Source organism: Eretmochelys imbricata, chromosome 1 (genome assembly GCF_965152235.1).
Source record: "Eretmochelys imbricata isolate rEreImb1 chromosome 1, rEreImb1.hap1, whole genome shotgun sequence".
Taxonomy (NCBI): domain Eukaryota; kingdom Metazoa; phylum Chordata; order Testudines; family Cheloniidae; genus Eretmochelys; species Eretmochelys imbricata.
Genome location: NC_135572.1, coordinates 350173114 through 350193937, shown reverse-complemented (window position 1 = coordinate 350193937; position 20824 = coordinate 350173114). Strand labels below are relative to the sequence as shown.

Sequence of the window (20824 nt, the reverse complement as noted above, 5' to 3'; positions counted from 1 at the left end):
CTGATGCCTTAAATGGGCAACCATTAAAACAGGAGAGGAAAGTGGCCAGCTAGCATGAATTAAGAAGAAAAAGAACATGTTTATATTATGTATCCACTTGCCAAGGAAGAGTCTAGGTTTTACAGCATGAAGTGTTAAGGCCAGAATTTTTTATCTTTGCTGCCCAAAGTTAGGCACGTAACTATATTTAAGGGGCCTGATTTTCAGAGTTGCTGGACAGTTGTAGCTCCCATCAGTCAGTAGATGCTTTGGTTGTTTGGTACCTCTGGGAATTGGGCTTCAGTGCTTAACTTTTGGAAGGCATGGTTGGAGATAGTTTAGAGACAGGCTAAGTAAGACATGCATAGCTGTGATGTGGTAGCCAGGCAGGAAAAGAAAAGTACTCCAAGCTCAATATCAATCTTGCAAACCAACATCCAGACCAAACAGGCAAGCAAAAATGTTTTGCATTATTTGTATTGATAGCACCCAGAGGCCCAAACTGCTTAGGCCACCATTGTGTGAGGCATTGTACAAATGGGAAGAAACAGTCCCCGCTTCAAGGAACTGGATCTAAATAGGCATTACAGACAAAGAGAAAGAGAGGTACAGAGACAGGAAGTAACTTGCCTAAGGCCAGGGGCAGAGTTGGGATTGTAACCCAGCCCCCTGGGGTAAAAATGTTCAAATTTAATAGAAACAAAAGAACCCACTGCTGGGAGAGTTTGTTTTTTTAATAACTGCCCAAAATGTCAGATTCTCTGCAGAATCTTCTAAAATAAAAAAGAGGTGGGTGCGATTTTTGTGTTGCGCTCTGCATGAACGCTAGCCTTGCCTGGCTCACTTATAAGTTGAAATCAAACTCCTGTGTTTGCTCTGGGTGTGAGTGCCCAGGCCAATTTACCAGAAGAGGGGCACAGTACAGAATGTGTCATTAGAAGAAAATCCATGTTTCCACAAGGCTAACATGCACCTTCGTGAAGTCTTCTGTGTTCTCTTTCTTTCAAAAGCTCTATGGAAATTAAATCAATGCTTTAGTGCTGAATGTAGTTCGGGAATTGAATGAATTCTCCCAAGCAAGAGCTTTCTTTCTTTCTGTGTTTATTCAGCAGCTAGCGCATTTGAGATCCTGGTCCTGCTTGAGGCCTCTGGATGCTGCCAGATGGTGAATTAGGAGCAGTAAAACAAAACGATGCTGCAACTCTAAAACCCACTGAGAGGGAAGTAAAGTCCTATTTCTAATTAATCCCTTTTTTATTTCCCTTTTTATACAGTGTTCATCAAAGTAACACTTTCTACTTCTGTAGAGCCTTCCTCCTGAGGAGCTGAAAGGGCTCTTTACTCATGAGAGGGCTGTGTAGGAGCTGATTTTACAATGGGGACAACAGGCAGAGAAGTTAAGAGACAGGCCCATAGAATCTTGGCCGTTAGGACTGGAATCTGTATCTTAGGGCTCCCTGGGGTCTAGCCCCTGGCTTCCAACTTGAGACAAAGTTCATGCCATTGATAATGCTTTTGCTGCTGTACGAATGCTCAGAGTTCATTTTGATCATATGGTTCAGCGATCTGTGGGAATGGATGAGTGGCTCTTTGCACCAAGTATATATCGAAGCGGGGGCGGGAAATAGTTTTGCTGCCTCTTTCCCCACTTGTACAGCGGACCTAAAGATCTACTGTTGCCAGCGAAGAACTACTAGTATATTGGCTGACATTCATAATCCATATCATTTAAAATAGCCTTACAATTGGTTCTCTTATTGGAAGGCTGAGGGTTGAGTGGACCATGGAGACCAAACTGGCTTCTTAGCTCTAAAGAGTCAGCTTCCTCCAGGTCTGGGTTGGGCAGCGTGGGAAAGCACATGCTGCCCATGCTGTGCTTAATAGAGGGCTTGCTGTCAAACCAGCACTTTTCTCGTACACTTAATTCACATGAACATTACAAACGAATAAGAGGTTTGATAATATATTGGAAGAAAATGAAATATAAATACTAAGAAATGTCAGCGCAGGTGTTTATCAAAATGCATTAGTGGATTTGGCTCTTACAAGATAGTCTGTCTCTCTAGTGAGGCCGTGCCTTTGGCTTTTTCTACATGAGCCATGCAGACTGACACTAGTAGAATATATACTCATGACGCTAATTTGACATGGTCCAAGGCCGGTACATACAGCCTAGTTCTGACTTGAGGGTTTTATTGATGTACTATTTTTGCTTTGAAAATTCCTGCAGTTTGTCATGCAATGTTTCAGTTTATAAACCAGCTGTCTGCAGTTTCACATAAAAGTGCAGCCTTCTGCAGGCCAGGCAGGCAATGCCACAGATTAGCTGACTGACCGGGGTTGTCTATTGATACAACCAGTCTCCAGTTTCCTGCTTGGCAGCTGTCAGAATCAAAATTAGGGGTTTTCCACTGTGCCAAAGCAAATGCTTTCTATTTTCTAATCACTTTAATTAATGTTACATCTTCTGGAAAGGGGACTTGATTTTGTCTGATGCTGGCAGGACATTAGATGAGCCTGTATAAGAGATGGATTTCCCACAGCTGGGATGGAGCATAGTAAACCCCTCTTTTTGCTGATTCATGTAGCCAAGAGCTTGTGATAAATTTACTCCTTGTTTAAAGAAACCGCTTTGGTGGTTGTGGCTGTGATAAAACAATCCTGAAAATATCATTAGCCACTGTGTGGATCAATGATGCTGAAGATATGATTCTAGTCACCTACTCATTAATGGTTCAAATCCGGAGTCAGAGATGGTATGTTCAGAATCCTTTACCATCTGATCAGCTTTGTGGCTTATGTGAAATGACATTGGTTTCAGTTCAGTTCTTTGGTGGCTGGTATCTGTGTCACGGAAACTACCATCTCCATTGACATCCTGCCTAGAAATCTCAGGAGAGAGGCCCAGGACTGAAAGAATATGGAGAATCCACTTCATCATTATGCCTAGAGGTGGTCACTCCAGTTCAGTTTGGTGGCAGTAACAGGGAAACTTGCACTAAAGGTTCCTGAGCTATATCTGGTCTGTGGAGAGAGGACCTCATCTGCAAGGCTGGCACCAATACTGAATTCACCGTGAACTACAGTATTATAGAAAATTAATGCACTAAATCCATGCTCCATTTGGCCCCCAAATCTTGGCTCATTGCTTTCTAGTGTAAATATTTATTATTTGTCTGCAGTAGCATCTAGGAGTCATGGATCAGCCCCGCATTGTACTAGGTGCTATACAAATACCCTACAAAAAGACAGTCCCTGCCCCAAAGCGCTCACACAACAACAGAGACTTTGGTAATCAATGTACTTTGAAAGACAATATGGCCATTGAATAACAGAGAATCCAGCATGAAACCAACTTAAGTCATGTTGAAGTGTCTATCATAAGATTGCACAGATATTGGATGAAATCCACCCCATCCTGCCCCTCATCAGAAGGGTGACTTTCACCTTTGGAATGCCGAATGTCCTCAAGGGGTGGTTGTTTCCTGTTCCTCTCACTTGTAAAGTAATTTATTTGATAAATATGTTTGGTTTCCCAGTTTTCTAATGTTGACCATGGAAGAGCCGGTGCATTATTTTGCAAGGGATGGCGGCAGGGCATCTCCTAACATAGGGAGGTAGTGTAAGGTTCAGTGCTTAGAGCTGTGGTTAGGGAGGTAGGACACCTGGGTTCTATTCCTGGCTCTGTTACTGACTTGCTGTGAGCACATAATCTCAGGGAAATCTCTTTACTTCTCTGAAGCTCCATTTATGCATCTGTAAAATGAGCTTAATAATAAACATTGACCTCAGAGGAGTTTGTGCTTCTTAGATGAACGATGTTAGAGATGGGCAAATTGTGTGTACTTATAATAGTTTGTTATAACAATCTACTGCAGTGGTGCTGAAAATTTTAGCCCGTTTGGAGACTTTCATACACACACACACAAACTCATCCATTTATCAGGTAGTCAGGAAAATATTTGTATCCTAAAGATTAATTCTACCTCCCCTCTTTTTTTCTCCCACCAAAGTCTCCATGAACTCTGAAATTCTCTCCAATCAAAAACTAACCTTGTAAAGTCAGCTTCCTCTTCCTCTTTGCCCAGTCCCCCCTTCCTGCTGGTCTAGATAAAGTGTTTTTGCCTTTATTGTTCCTTTTAATGAAATGATGTTTATACGCCATTTCTCGAGTCTTTGAGTCACTATAACCACAGCTCAGCAAGCAAGATAATGTAGGGGAAATTAATGAATGTTGGGCAGGGCTTTTAGCATTATTAAAAAATGCCGGGTGAATCTGACAGCTCTCAGCTCTCCACAGATATACCTGAGTGCAGCCTTCCCTCTCCATAGAAACAGCCTTTATGATTCTCCTAGCTCCCAGTGGCAAGAGTTTATAACAAACTTGATCATGCTAGTCAGTGCTAAAGCCAGCTTACTGGAGTGAGTCATGTGCATTACCATACCTACGCTAACCCTGATCTTGTTTTCTTACCGACTCCATGTCAGGGAGGAGTGTCTTGTAATTAGAATGTGACTGATACTCGGAGGAGCTCAACTCTTGAATCTTTTAGCATGAAGGAGCTAAAATGCTAACAGCCTTTCTAAACCAGAGAGCAAGGTTTTACGTGGATAAGGAGAACAAAGAATGGGTGTGAAGATTGGACGACTGAAATAGAAACTTAGAGAGGGTGAAAGCCAAAGAAACAAAGAGTACTGTTACTTGGAGGGTGTGATACAACTAGCCTCCATTAATTTATCCTGGTATCAATGGCTATTAGCTAAGAGGGTCAGCGTTGCCATGCCATGCTCTGAGTTCCTAAACGTCTGACTGCCAGAAGTTGAGCCTGGATGATGGGATGGATCACTTGATAATTGCCCTCCTCTGTTCGTTCCCTCTGACACATCTGGCACCAGCCACGGTCCGAAGACAGGATACTGGGCTAGAAGGACCATTGGTCTGACCCAGCACGGCCATTCTTTTGCTTGTGATGCAGTATAGCCTAGTGGACAGCACGCTAGGCTGTGACTCGGGAGCTTGGGTCTACTACTGGCCTTCTGGGTGGGCTTGGTCAAGTCACTTCCCTTCTCCTGTGCCTCATTTTCCACATCTGTAAAATGGGGCTAATGATTCTGATCTCCGTGTAGAACCGTTTGAGATTGACCAGTGAACAGTATTATTTTCTTCACATCTGCTTTCTCTGCTCCTCACTGTTGTAGCTTTCCAGCGTTTCCTCCCTTTCTCTTAGCAGTCAGCAGTGGTGAAATCCAGAATAAAGCACAGAGACCCACAGCGGGTTGATATCACATTCATTTCGGAATATACAAACAAAGCATTGTTCCCACCTGCAAGAATTCAGCTCTCCGAACACACTGAGTACGCCAGGGATTTAGCTCAAATATGAAAATAAACTTACTCCTGAAAAGTTGGGCAGCAGTAAGAAGCCACTTGTATTATTGTTTCCATTCTCCAGTTTACTTTCCGTATAATAGTTTAGAAATGCTGCACCCAGTTTTATTTCTAATTTGTCCAAGAAAGCAAAGGCAAATCCTGGCGCCCTTACCCTGCTAATAGACATTCCAAGCAAAACTCCCAGTTCAATGGAAAGTTTTCCCTGAATAGAAACTGAATAAAGACTTCAGGATTTAGCTCTCTGTAAATAACCTGCATCACAATAAGGATAATCGTAGCCAGGGCTACATGAAGCAGGATTGGTTTCTAAACACATCTCATCCAAAAGGTGCTGTAAGAATGGCTGAGAGATTTCATTATAGCAGGAATTTTATATTTAGTTATACATGTTGGATCAGTTCTAAACCCCTTGACATCAATAGAATGGTTGTCAGATTCTAAGGGAGAGCTAACTACATGCAAGACACAAGGCCATGCTTCTAAATCAGCTCATGGAGGCAGCTGCAGAAACAGAAGAAAAGCCATGAAAGCCATGGTGGCAGGGGAAGATGGGGCTGAAGAAGCTATTGCCAAGGGGAAATGCAGTTAGGTCTGATACATAGATTTTATGCCTTCATCTTGAGCATCCAGAATTGACCACTATTAAAAACAGGATACTAGACTCATCGGCCCATTGATTTGTACAACAGTGTATGGCTCTGCATTTTTGACAGCTCTCAGTCTAATCTGGTGGCTTGTCTCAAGGCATTTATAAAACACCCAATCTCTGTGATATGGTGAGGTGAGCTCTAACGCTGGAGTTCAGCAAAAAAAAAAAAAATTCATCTGGGTTAGGCTGCGATACATTCGTTATACAGAAATCCTCATTGGAAACAACCTGTGCTTTACCTTAATCCATAAATGGTGCCCTGTTTGCATCACTGCTGCCACCCCCAATCTTCACACACATCTTTCCATACCCTAACACGTGCTTCAGTATAGGATGACTCTGTTACTTACTGGAATGTTAGAACAGTTCAATACTAATTTCCTGGCTGGGCAGCTACCGATATGTAATCGGCTGTTCCGCACTGAATGCCCTGGGAAAAGCCAGAGAGCTTTCTATGCCTCCCCTAAAGAAATGCTGAGCACTTTATCCTGGTGTTACATTTCAGTCCCCATACTCTTTACTTATATAAATCCAGGGCGTGCTTAATGTAATCATTATTTGTTCAGTGCTTGGACACAAGATGGGCAGGAGATGAGGGTAATACCACAGAGTCGTAGAAAAGAGGGCTTGGTTGTAATGAATATAAAGGGGATTCTTTTTCCTGGCTGCTGGACACAGAGAAGACCCTGTAATTCTCTGTTTTCTATTTCCCAGGCTGACTGACAGCCTGTGTCACCACCCGGGACAGACCCAGTCCAATAGCCATGGAAGTCAGTGGGATATTTGCACTGGATCAGATTGATTGTGTGGATGAGACAATGAGCAGTGCAGACTGGTAAATGCCATGCACAGATCACCAATTAAATCATTGACACCAAAATGTACTAGACGATCTGGCATGCTCATTACTTCTGTGACTTCAGCACATTTCACTTCTAGGAGCATGCCCAGGAAGGAAAAATATTTCAAGTAATTAGCAGCTCTGAGGGCCAAATCCTGAAGTAGTTTCTCAGGCAAAATCCTCGTCAGTTTTGCTGAGAATTATGCCTGATGAAGAATTTCAGAATCTGTCTCCAGCTCTAATTTATGGGCAGCTAGCTACCATCACCTTACTGCCACTTGCCTGTAGCACAGCAGCCGTCCCCATCATTACACACCTCAGCTGGGATCTTAATTGAACTTGTGCTTTAAATCTGGGAACCAAAATAACTGAACACTTTGGACGGCTCTTACAAACAAACCTAAGGGGAGGGGGGGAATATATTCCCATCCCTCTTTTCAGCTTACCCTAGAATCACCTGAGTAAACTCTTTAAAGAGAGGTCATAGGGAGGGTGTGGCTGGGCCTGTTAGGGAAGTGCTAGCAAAACAGCAACCCATCTCACATTGTTTCTGCTCTGGCATTGCATGGACAGGTAAAAGCAAAAATCTTTCTAGCTTTCTGCCTCTGAACTGCATTTAGTTTAGTTCAACTGACATTTTAGTATCTATTAGAATAGCTTCCTTCCTTTTTTTTTTTTCAAATCTGATGCAAACAGATGGGACCCTGCAACAGTGTGGGTGAGATTTTCAAAGTACAATGATCAAGAAATCCAAAGCTATGGGTCAGCTCTACCCAACTCCTTTATTTACCTGTTTAAACTTTATAGTACCCAGTTTACACCCTAGGTACTGTCCATGGATTAAAACAAATGTATTCAATATATAAAAAATGAAGATGTGTCTATTCCCCAAGCCCCCTAAGTGATCAGAATGTAATGACTCTCTGCTCCAGCACATCAACCTGCTCAATGCCTGGGGGAAAGGCGGGTTTTACAGTCTGCCTGGAAGAGTAACAAATCTGGGCTCTCATGGGCTAAGGAGGGAAGTGAGTTTCAAACTTTGATTTACAATTGCACCTTAGATCTCCCACAAAGACAATGCTTGTAGCCAAGCCTACAATAAACTATCTAAAGATTTATTAAATAGGAAAAGGAAATGAGTTATTTACTGAGTTAAAGCAAGTAAACATATACACACAAATGAGATATAATCTTAGTTTTCAAAAGAAAACAGAAACTTCTATAATAAAAAGTTCATATGGCCTTTGCAGCTGGGAATCTCATGCTTATGCCTAGTAAACTTTGCCCCCTTCCCCAGAGTGCAAGCAGCATAAAGATCCTGTTTCTTCTATTTGGGGTTTTTATCCCGCTCCTGCCATGTGGGGTCTATTTCCGATCCTCTGTCCATTCACGCCTCCGGGCAGAATTCCTCTGGGCGGCATCCACTGACTCCCTTGACGCCTTTGAAGAGCAGTGGGCACTGTCTGGGGTCCTCTGCTCAGTGTCCCCATCCGGTTCCCTTCGTTTGACCCTTTGACCACACTCCTGCCCCTGTTGTTCATTAGTTGTCCCCCGTAATTATTTGGTTTTCCAGGTCCTGTGGACCCCCCCTTAGGCTGGGGGGGGATCCTTTAGCAGTGGGCGGGCTTTGCCCGTCCACTGCCTGGATCCCAATAAGGCCATGTGCTCTGAGCTGCAAACTCAGCTGATGGGAGGAATCCACTTTGCATGACTTGTCTTTATGGGGCGGAGTGTTATACCAATAAATAAAAACCAGCAGGGAATAAGGGAATAAGGCAAGATTATTAAAGGGAATAAGGCAAGATGCCACATTTATTGTGAATACAGAAAGAATCATAGTAAGCAGTTGGGTATAGCTATAACATTCCATTCAATTTCATATTTATTCACACATGCATTCATACACACACACACAGGTTCTGCAAGGTTGTTATCATAGTTACCAGCCTTAGAGTTGCTCGTGCCAAGCCACTGGCCAGGTGGCCTGGACATAAGGAGGGAGCAGGGCCTTGTCAGATGCACGTCTGACGCTCCTGGAAGTTGGTTTGCAGAATCAGACCCCAAAGTTCTCAGTTTCTAGAGTCCATTTTTATAGGAATTTCTTCTTATGCCAGTTTATGGGAATTGCTTCATCATGCTGTTGCTGAATCAATCAGCAGATGGCACATTCCTGACAGCTCCATGTTGTTCTTCCGTTCTCCCATCCTTGAGGCTGTTGGGTGGATTCCAGTCTGCCCTCCGGGGGTCCTCTGGTTGTCTCCACTTGACGCCTTCTTTGGCCGATGGACAATGGTTTCTTAGGCTGGCACCTCCCTGATCATTCAGTTATTATCCATACCAAGCATCCATCCACATACATCCTCTATCTCTATTTTAATCACAATTGTTAACAAAGCGAGATAAATACAACAAAAGGGCGGGGAGTCTCTGTGTGCTATTTCTGTTGTTACAAAGTATCGCTTTGAGTCTCTCTCTGTGTGAGTAGTTGTTGTTGTTTCAAAGTATTGCTTTGAGAACAGACTCTGTCTTAGGATGTACTAACACAATTAGCAGCTTGCAAGTTTCACACAGAGAGGGAGAGAAATAGTAAACACAAGAGACCAAAAAACAAGAGACCTCTTAGTTTAAATTCCAGGGTATTACTAATTATGGGGAATCAAACTCATTTGTGATTTTAATACAGAACTTCTTTAATATGATCCAACAGGAGGGCAGAACAACCAACATTGTTTATTGTCCTCTTTAACATCCCACAATAGTCCAGCGGGTGTCAATGGACCTTTCCTGTCAGTCAAGATGTAATACCTTCTGCTGGAGATCAGCACTTCATGTTGGTTAATGCCACTCTCCTGTCTAGTGATTTACACAGCCCCCGAGGCTCAACTACAACCACTCAAACATTACCTTGAATAAGGGATACAGATGTTACAAGTGAGATTAATGCATCCAGCAACTCACAAGCATTCAATCAAGTCTAAACACATTCTTATAATTCTAATACCATTGTAACAATACTAACACACAGGTAAACCAGACTGATTCCAGCTACATATTTGTCAGTGTTCAATTGACACATGGGGACTTCGGCTTGAGCTGGCACTTGTTTGGTGGCATCACAGAGAGTACAATTATAAAATTTTCAGAAGACAGCAAACTGGGAGGGGTTGCAAGCATTTTGGAGGAAAGAATTGGAATTCAAAATGATCTTGAAAAAACAGGAGAAATGGTCTGAAATAAATAGAATGAAATTCAATAAGGACAAATGCAAAGTACTCCACTTAGGAAGGAATAATGAATTGCACAAATACAAAATGAGAAATGAAATTACTGCCTAGAAAGGAGTGCTGCAGAAAAGGATCTAGGGATTATAGTGGATCACAAACTAAATACATCAACACTGCAATAGCGTTCCAAAAAAGCCAAACATCATTCTGGGATATATTAGAGTGTTGTAAGTAAGGCACAAGAAATAATTCTTCCACTCTCTTCAACACTAAGAAGGCCTCAACTGGAGTATTGTGGTCAGTTCTGGGCAGCATACTTCAGGAAAGACTTGGAGAAGGTTCAGAGGAGAGCAACAAAAATGATCGAAGGTCTAGAAAATATGACCTGTGAGGAAAGATTGAAAAAATTGGGTTTGTTTAGTCTGGAGAAGAGAAGACTGAGGTGGGACATAAGTCTTCAAGTACATAAAAAGTTGTTAAAAAGAGAAGGTGTTTTCCTTATCCACTGAGGATAGGACAAGAAGTAATGGGCTTAAGTTGCAGCAAGGGAGATTTAGCTAAGAAAATAGATTTCAGAGTAACAGCTGTGTTAGTCTGTATTCGCAAAAAGAAAAGGAGTACTTGTGGCACCTTAGAGACTAACCAATTTATTTGAGCATGAGCTTTCGTGAGCTACTAGGAAAAACTTCCTGTCAGGGTAATTAAGCAGTTAAAGAAATTGCCTAGGAAGGTTGTGGAATCACCATCATTGGAGGTTTTTAAGAACAGACTAGACAAACATCTCTCAGAGGTGTTCTAGATAATACTTATTCCCACTTCAGTGCAAGGGACTGGACTAGATGACCTACTGAGGTCCCTTCCAATCCTACACTTCTGATTCTCCACCTCTGCTGTGATAGCGAATCGAAGAAAGTATTTTCAGTATAGATAAATAACTCCTTATCTATTATCTGTATGTACATTTCACAATGATATTAATGACCAGTGTGACCCTGGCTTTCATTTAAGACCTCACATGAAGCTCTTTGGAGAACCAGAATGTACATACCTGAATCCGGGTATTCTTGTATCCCCCTTGCCACTTGACCTGGAGAGATCCATGGGTAACAGTTTCTCTTTCCATGTCCCTATTACGTTCTGTTGGCCTATGATGAGAATATGCTGTGAGAAATTAATTGCTCATGTTTACCCTTCCTGGTGCATGTACCTGTTTTGATGTATACACAGAGAGCTAGATTTAGATACCCTTCATCGCACTGGTAGCACCTTATTTCATGAGTAGCCTCCCTGATGTAAACTGGGCTAATTCTAAAATAAGGTGCTACTCGGAATCTGGCCCAGAGTGAATTAAACACACGTGAAGATGTTGGGGAGGGAGAATGAGAACAATAAAACTACTGCTAACATTTCAATGTATGATGAAAATCACTGATACAGGGAATTTAAATAGAGATGAGGTTTAGAGCCATGAATAACATCCTTTCCCCTCTGTGTCCAGTTATGGAGAAAGTGGACTCAGGCTCCTAGCTCAGGGAAAATCCTCGTCTAGGTCAAATAAATAATCTTCATCCCAAAGCATCCCCAAATGCTTTGCAACTCTTCCTCTTTGAGTTGGGGTTGGGTTGCTGTCTTCACAGCATGCAGAAAGGTTGCAAGGTTCGGGGCCGGAAGTTAAGCAGCATGTGACCAACTGAACCCACAGAGGAAATGTAGGCAGGATTTAAGCATTCAGATAGGGAATTTGAGCACTGGGGTTGACACACCCTCTCCAAAACTGCTGTGACACTTGTAACAACATACTGCTTCCTAGCACCATGCTCAGTTATTGGCTCATTACTGACTTGGGCCCTGAGCTTGTAATGAGCACCACCCTGGCATCTGTGCTGAGCCCCATTTGCTGCAGTGCCCCACAGTGAGTCAGGATTAGAATCTGGAGTTCCTGGCTCTTACTGTGTGTTATGTATATTAGTGGTTTTCAAACTTTTTTTCTGGCAATCCGGTTGAAGAAAATTGTTGATGCCCACGACCCAGTGGAGCTTAGGATGAGGGCTTTGGGGTGTGGAAGGGGCTCAGGGCTGGGACAGAGGTTTGGGCTGTGGGGTGGGGCCAAGAATGAGGGGTTCAGAGTGTGGGAGGGGGCTCTGGGCTGGGGCATAGGGCTGGGGTGCGAGAGGGGGTCAGGGCCTGGGGTGCGGATGCAGGCTCTGGGGTGGGGCTGGGGATGAGGGGTTTGGGGTGCAGGAAGGGGCTCTGGGTTTGTGGGGGGGGCTCAGGGATGGGGCAGGGGATTGGTGTGTGGGCTTACCTCTGGCAGCTCCTGGTCAGTGGCGCAGTTGGGTGCAGAGGCAGGCTTCCTGCCTACCGCGGACCGCACTGCACCCTGGAAGCGGCCAGCAGCAGGTCTGGCTCCTAGGTGGAGGTACGCAAGCAGCTCCATGTGGCTCTTGCCTGCTGGCACTGCCCCCCCACCCATTGTTCCTGGCCAATGGGATTGTGGAGCCAGTGCTCGGGGGCAGGGGGCAGCACATGGAGCCCGTGGCCCCCACCACCTAGGAGCTGGACCTGCTGGCCGCTTCTGGGGCGCAGCGCGGTGTCAGAACAGGTGGGGACTAGCCTGCCTTAGCCGGGCAGCACCACCAACGGGACTTTTAATGGCCTGGTCGGCCGTGCCGACTGCAGCCTGCGTGACCCAGTTCTGGGTTGCAACCCATGGTTTGAAAACCACTGATGTAAATGATCATAAGGCCTAGGAGTCTCAGTCATGGACAAAGACCCCATCATCTCAGGCACTGCATAAATACAGAACAAAAAGAAGGACCCTGCCCCAAAGGGTTTACAACCTATGGCCTTGTCTACACTACAGGCTAAATTGGCACTGCTGCGATTGATGCAGTAGCATCGATTTAACGATTTAACTAGTGAAGATGTGGTAAATCGTCAGGCCAGCGCTCTCCTGTCGACTTAACTTCCACCTCTTGTTAAGGGGGATTAATTATGTCGACTGGAGAGCATCTCCCATTGACCTAGCATGGAGTAGACACCGCTTTAAGTTGATTAAGCTACGTTGACTTAAGTTGCATAACTTACATCGACATAGAGCGCTAGTGTAGACCAGGCCTAAGTAGCAGGTAATGTGATTTTAAACACACAGTAGAACACTTATGCTCAATGTACATTTTTATTCTACATTGACAAAGATTGAAGTAGGAAGAAAGCAAAGCTACTGAGACCCTTGTACCTATGCTCTGGCTGTCCCCTCCTTTGTAATTATTATTGCACACAGGCATTTGCATAGCATCCATCAATGTACCCCGGTGCCTTAGCACTGTCTTTAATGCCGCTCTTTCTGTATTTAGCTGTCTAATATTTACCTGCCTCATGTGAGGAGTTGTGAGGATTCACTAATGACTTGTATTGTGGGGGTGCCTAGAGGCTTTGGATCAGGGTCCCATTGTGCTAGGCAGGTCACAGAAAGATAGTCTTTGCCCTACAGAACAATAAAAGAGATTGAGGAAGCACAGGGCAAAGTGAGACGGTTATGACTATCGTAATCAGCAGCAGTTGCCTGCGTAATTGCCCACAAAATGTGGTGAGAGCCCCGGACGAAAGTCACAATAAGAGTGCTTCAGAGTAACAGCCGTGTTAGTCTGTATTCGCAAAAAGAAAAGGAGTACTTGTGGCATCTTAGAGACTAACCAATTTATTTGAGCATGAGCTTTCGTGAGCTACAGCTCACTTCATCGGATGCATACCGTGGAAACTGCAGCAGACACTATATACACACAGAGAATATGAAACAATACCTCCTCCCACCCCACTGTCCTGCTGGTAATAGCTTATCTAAAGTGATCATCAAGTTGGGCCATTTCCAGCACAAATCCAGGTTTTCTCACCACCCCCCCCACACACAAATTCACTCTCCTGCTTGTAATAGCCCATCCAAAGTGACAACTCTCTACACAATGTGCACGATAATCAAGTTGGGCCATTTCCTGCACAAATCCAGGTTCTCTCACCCCCTCACCCCCCTCCAAAAAACACAGACACAAACTCACTATCCTGCTGGTAATAGCTCATCCAAAGTGACCACTCTCCCTACAAAGTGCTGTGACTCTAATAAATTCATGACCACGGGCAGTGCCTGGGCATTGCTGTGCTACATAGAATGGCATGCAGGGTTTCACAGCGACGGCAGTGGTAGATTTCAGATCTTGCTGTACTAAGGGGAATCAACATTTAACAGTTTGTATATGGCCTATGACTCCATCGAGCAGTCCTGACTCTATTCAGTATAGGGGTATGGCAACATACAACACGCCAGCCAGCTTCTTATTGTTTTGTTGGAAGAAAAATATATTGGATACAGCTCTCTTTAGCATAAGAAGTTTCTCTTGAACGAGGTCTGTTAGAAAGGGCAATGAGTAACCACGGTGAATTTCCAAGGGTAGGTGGCTCGCCTCTTGCAGCTGCCTGATATCCTATTCCAATTTCCCCATCCTGTTCAAATGTAAACAATAGGTTTTACATTAATCGTGGAGAGAAATACCTATCAACTGCATTGCATTTGAAACTCTGGGCTGTGCACACAAACATGCACCGAAATAACTAAATTCGTGTTCATTCACCTTTTGTGGTATTCAGTGTATAGGCTAGTCCTATGTCCTTGTGAAGATCACCCTCCCATTGCATATTAATGCACTGTAATCAGTCATTATAATAATCTGTGTTCCCACATCCATTGCATTTACACATCTATGGCATAGGAAATAGAACTCCTCTCCTTCCTCCCCACTGCATACGCAACTCATCGCGATGGAGTGGAAGGCCTACGCATTTACCTTGAGTTCCAGGAAGGGGGAGAGGGGTGAAGTTAGTGATGATTGCACAACAGCAGTTGCAAATGCAATGAGAGGTAGGGTGGAGCTGGAGGTTGCAAGCTGCACACACAGTGAGAGGAATTCTTTATTTTTACAGCTCCCCCTGGCCAGTGCACCTGCAATTCATAGACTGGGCACCAACCCACTGCATTTGCCTCTGTATCACTCTTTTGTGGGCAGGGGCCATCTTTGTGTTCCTACAGCACTTAGCAGGAGGGGGCCCTGATCCACATAGGGTTGCCAATTTTGGTTGGAAGTGTTCCTGGAGGTTTCATCACATGCCATAATCCTTAATTAAAGATTAATCCTGGAGGCTCCAGGACAATGGCAACCCTAGATCCATGGCTGGGGCTCCTAGGTACTCCTAGGCTGAGTAATGCACTGGCCAGGGGCCCCAGCCAATCTGGAGGCCCTGCAGGAGCACTGGAAGATGTGTAGAAGTGGGGGGAGGCACCAGCAGGGGAAGTGTGGCCCTGCGCCTTGCTCCTCCTCTTCCTCGTAATGCCCCACCCCCTGGACAGGCTGGAAGCCAGAGCCAGGCCAGGGAGCTCAGGCCACTGTGGGGAGCCTTGGACCCTTCACCGGCCTGGGGGGCCCAAGAGCAGCCCTTGGACCATGTCCCCTCCCCCCCAGGGCACATTGTCCAGGGCAGCTGGAGTGTCCAGAGCTCCTCCCAGGGGCCAGGCTGGCTGGCTCTTACTAGGGCCTGGCTCCAGCTTCCAGCCTGGCCTGCGGGTGGGGCCTTGGGAGGGAGGAGGTCGAGGAGAAGCAGGTTGTGGGGCCCTGTGGTGAGGGGGAGGGGCTCAGGCCCACCTCAACCCCCCCACTGGAAAGAGGCTGGTGCTGCTAGCAGGGGCTTTGCACCTGCCTAAGGCTACGCCCAGGTTCAAAAGTGAGCGCCAGGCCTGGCCCTCCTTTAAAAATGAGAGAGAGAGAGAGTGGGGGTGGGGGGGTGCATGGCTCCCGAGGACTTCCCCAGTTCTTGGGCCCCGGGGAAGCAGGGGGCCCAACTGTTCTCTGTGCCCAGGGTAAATACATAAATCTGAAGCCACCTCTGCCTCGGGGCTGAAGCCAGGCAAATATTAAATAAGGAGGAGACTGGAGTCACCTCTCCACAGCCTCGGTGCATGGGCAGTTTCTGCTCCCCGGCCTGCTTCGCTGTAAAGGTCGCCTGCCCCAGCCACGCCTTGGAAAGATGCCCGCCCTGCACCCCAGGCAATTGTCCTCCCGGCTGCAGATAGTTCAGCACCCGCCAACATCCCTCCCGGCTCGATGTCCCGATTTTATAGGGGCCGTCCCGATTTTGGGGTCTTTTTCTTATTTTCTAACAATGCTTAGCTGGGCACCAACCCACTGCATTTGCCTCTGTATCGCTCTTTTGTGGGCAGGGGGCCACACAATTACCCCCCCCCCCCACCTTCTATTACCCCCCCCCTCCCCAGTCCTGATTTTTCACATTTGCTGCCTGGTCACCCGACTCCCGGCCCTCCCGATCTCTGCAGACCGAGCACCCCTGCCCCGTGCGGCTGCCGGCGGCTGCGGGGAGAGACGGGTTAAAGGGCTTAACTTCCTCCTCTGCCTCCTGCCGCGCTCCGGTGACGCCGCTTGCAGCCGGGACTTGACCAAGTATGTCAGTTTCCCTCTGAGAGACAGACAGACAGACAGACGGACGGACGGACAAGCCTCGCCGGCAGGGTGCGGAACCCAGGCGTCCGGCTCCGAGCGATCCCTGCTGCCGCGCGGCTCATCATGCCCTTCCGAAAAGGTAAGGGCGCCCCTGCGGGCACATGCCCCTGCCCCCCCGGGTCGGCAGGCGAGGCGTGGCTGCCCCACCCGCCCCTGCAGCGGGCTCGGGGGCTGCAGGAGGGTTGAATGGCAAAGAGGAGGACGGTGGGATTGGGGGTGACCTCCCCCGGCTCAAGGCCGGGGCTGCGGGAACACTGGGCGCCGCTGATCTGGGGGCCAGGGCCGGGCTGCTGCTGGTGGTTTCCGCGCTGTGGTTTATGATCATTGCAGCGTTTGAAAAGCTGGTTGGCTTCCTGTTTGCTTGGGCTGGGATTTGACTGTCCGCCTTGCCCTGGGCTATGCTGCGTGTGGGTACAGTGTGTGAGTTAGTCACACACACCCTTTCAGCTAATAATAGGTACATAAACCGATCAAGGTTTAATTGACTTAGAACAAGCACCTGGGATATATGTATTTCCTATTTGAAAGGCGCTCTCTCTCTCTCTTTTTTTTACTGCATTGGTCGCCTTGATTAACCGAACCGCTGTTGTACAATTCAGGTACATCTCTCACTGAAATGGGGGAGCCAGTCGTTTGAAAATGGACAAAGCAATGGAAAAACATACAGTAGGGACGAGTCCTGCCTTGTTGTGGGATGGACTTTGGCCACTTAGGCTGAGAGGACCTGGCTAGTGTATGTGTTGTCCTTGTTCTCTGCTGGAGAGAATCAGAACTGCTCAACTGTGTGTCATAGGACCTAGACTGCTAACAGAGATTCTCTTCTAGCAGGGGACTGGGCTTCTGGAGCCAGAGGAGCTGAGTTCTATCCCAGAAACCACAGTGAAATTGTCATAATGTGGCAGTCTGGAATTCCTAGGTGGTTGTGGATTTATTACAGGGTTGAATCCATCCCCCATTTCTGTGAGGTTCCACTTCAGTGATTGACTGAAGTCAGTCCCGTCTGCTTGTCCCAAAGCTCTGCAGGCCAGCATGGGGTTAAAGTGCTATGGGGAACGGACACAGCTTACAGGGGACAAAGGCACCTACTAGCTGTCTTGTGAGCCACTCATAGATAAGTGTAGGAGTGGTGAGTGCTGCAGAGGGAGTAGATTCTCATCCTCCTGGGGCTGCCTCGATGCAGTGCCTTTACTTTAAGGGAAGCAGACTGTGACGCTGGAGACCTGCACTCAATTTCGGGCTCTGCCAGTGGCCTGCTGAGCAACCTTGGGCAAGTCACTTCACAGCCCTGTTCCTCAGTTTCCCCATCATAAAACGGGAATAGTGACTACTGAGCTCCTCTGCAAAGTGCTTTAAGATCTCGCAATGAAGAGGGTTATATAAAAGCTAGGTGGTATTGTTAGTAATTCCCTTCCCATGTACACCCATGTTAGCTCTGTGTGCCAGCAAGTTCTGTGACAGCGGTGACATCCTAGCATGGTGCGTGCCGGGATGCAGAATGGGAATCGGGCAGGACATCTGTGGGAAACCAAAAGGAAGAAAACCCCAGTACATTTCAAATGAACATTGTACTGCTCCTCTCTGAGCAGACGCAGTGTAGCATATAACCCCCAAAGGCTTAATCTTTCCAGTCGCTGGTCGCCTTTTAAAAATGAAGGGCCACGTTCTCCTTTCACTTAACCTGGTGTGTGTCAGGAGTAACGCCAGTGAAGTGAGTGGTGTGAGAGGAGAACTGGACTCGCTGTCTCAAGAAAGTGGGATTGGACTGCAGCTATGAATAATGTACATACTTATTCAAAGGATTAGTACATCAAAACACTTGTGACATAAGCTTCTCTGGGAGGAGAGGGCTCTATTCTGGTGTCCCTGCTGGGCCAAAACAGCATGACAGTTAGATCTGCAGGCAGAGTTCACCCAAAATGATTGAGGGGACTGGAGGGGTTGACTGATCAGGAAAGGTTGAGTTGAATACATAAAGTTTGGTTGAGTGATAGCCACGGGGGAAATAGTCCCTTCAAGCAAGTGTAGTATCTAACCCTACAGTGCTGCTCAGAGAAGGGACTGGTTAAGGTGGTGTAAAGAGGAATTAAGGGATGAAATTGAGAAAGGGGAGTTTCAGGCTGGATGGAGTGTGTGTGTGTGTGGGTTGGGGGGCAGCAGGGCTGGGGCATAGGATTTAAAGTTTATGAGCCTCCATCCTATCCTGCTGTGAGCTCTCTCCTCCCCAACCTTTTAAGCAGCTCTCTCTTTCTCACTCCACCAGATCAGCACAGCTGGGCTGTTTGACAGGAGGCGCATTGAACAGAGATGATGACCCAGTGTGATAAGAGTGAGACAGGGTAGGACAACTGCAGAGGAGAGGCCTGGAAAACTGCAGTAAAATACTGATACCGAACTTGTGTGGGGAAGACCAGGAGAGGCCTGAGGAAAGATGGGGGTGACCCAGAGGGAAAGGGAAATGTGGGGAGAAGAGAACTGGTTCTAAGTGTCAAGGTGATCAGGGTGTGTACATGCTTGCTTGCAGGCATGTTAATACAGAGCGTGATCCCAGCCTAGGAGTGTACTTCTGTTCCTTTCTGAGACTCGGAGCAGCATGTGCCGATTTACATCTTTGCGGTTGGATTGGACAGCCAATTTCAGATTTGTATATGTATTGTCAGGTGAAGGACAGAACCGTTTGTAACAAACTGAGAAACACATGAGCCTGCGGGGAAGAAAGACCAACGGGTCAGAGAATGGAGGCCGGACTTTCAAAAGTGCTCAGCACCCAGCGGCTCCCAAGGAGAATGATGAGGCTTGAGCACTTGTGTTAATCTGGGTTTTTTGTTCAGGTGTCTAAATGGGGGCTGAACTCTTATGACAATCAGGTCGCTGGCCCGCTACTGGTGGGGGGGCCCTTTGATCAGAGAGAGGCTGCTGTACAAAGGGACCTTGGCCCAAGGATCAGCCAGTCTTGCAATCTCCTGCATTGGAACTGTGAAAGAGTACAAACCTTGATTTCACGGTAGCAGCTGTGTTCCTCTGTATCCGCAAAAATAACAGGAGTACTTGTGGCACCTTAGAGACTAACAAATTTATTAGATCATAAGCTTTCGTGGGCTACAGCCCACTTCATCGGATGCATATGGAACATATAGTATAGAAGAGATAGATATATATACACATACAGAGAAAGTGGAAGTTGCCATACAAACTGTAAGAGGCTAATTAATTAAGATGAGCTATTATCAGCCGGAGGAAAAAAAAAACTTTTGTAGTGATAATCCAAGATGGCCCATTTAGACAGTTGACAAGAAGGTGTGAGGATATTTAACATGGGGAAATAGATTCAATATGCGTAATGACCCAGCCACTCCCAGTCTCTATTCAAACCCAAGTTAATGGTATCTAGTTTGCATATTAATTCAAGCTCAGCAGTTTCTCATTGGAGTCTGTTTTTGAAGCTTTTCTGTTGCAAAATTGCCACCCTTAAATCTTTTACTGAGTGGCCAGAGAGATTGAAGTGTTCTCCCCCCAGTTTATGAATGTTATAATTCTTGACATCTGATTTATGTCCATTTATTTTTTACGTACAGACTGTCTGGTTTGGCCAATGTACATGGCAGAGGGGCATTGCTGGCACATGATGGCATATATCACATTGGTAGAACCTTGATTGTGTTTTATAAAAACCCTACTTCCACATACATATTTAAGCCTGGCACGCACAGTCCTTGACAAAGCCAACCCTGTGAGGGAGAAACTGCTGCAGGTTGGTTGTGTCACTGCAGAAAAACAACCCAAACTCCTCCCAACCAACCCCTGCTTCCTCTTAGCATACGTGCAACATAAGTGTCAACCCCTGACACTTAGTATGAGCCTCAGGTGACACGTGACCAGGATTCATTACCGAATTTGGTCCACTAGTTGGATCATTAGCTTCCCCGGCCCGGGCTGGGTACTGAAAGCTGATCCGTGCCCTCCATCACCCGATGAAATTGCAGAGCTTTGCTGGGGTACAGTTAAAAGAAAGGATGCCACAACATTGCTGACTTTTCATCTCTAACCTTGACTGGGTTTAACTGGACTTTTTGCAAATGTTATGTGCCAAGCTAAGCTTGTGTGTCACAGCAGTGGAATATCAACACTGTCTCCTGCGGGAAGCGGGGGATTATGTTCTGGTTTTGCAGGATAATGATG

General features: G+C 46.2%; 1 long non-coding RNA gene across 2 annotated transcripts in view; it reads right to left on the bottom strand.

The window, feature by feature from the left end:
• Positions 1-8653: 8653 nt before the first annotated feature.
• Positions 8654-20824, bottom strand: part of LOC144276722 (uncharacterized) — a 48771-nt gene continuing 36600 nt past the window's right edge. The window contains exons 5-7 of one of the 2 annotated variants that reach the window (XR_013348308.1): positions 13457-13572; positions 11134-11230; positions 8654-10470 (exon numbers count right to left, since the gene is read on the bottom strand). This is a non-coding gene — a long non-coding RNA (uncharacterized LOC144276722). The remainder of the gene's footprint in view (positions 10471-11133; positions 11231-13456; positions 13573-20824) is intronic. The other variant, XR_013348305.1, reaches the window with a different exon arrangement.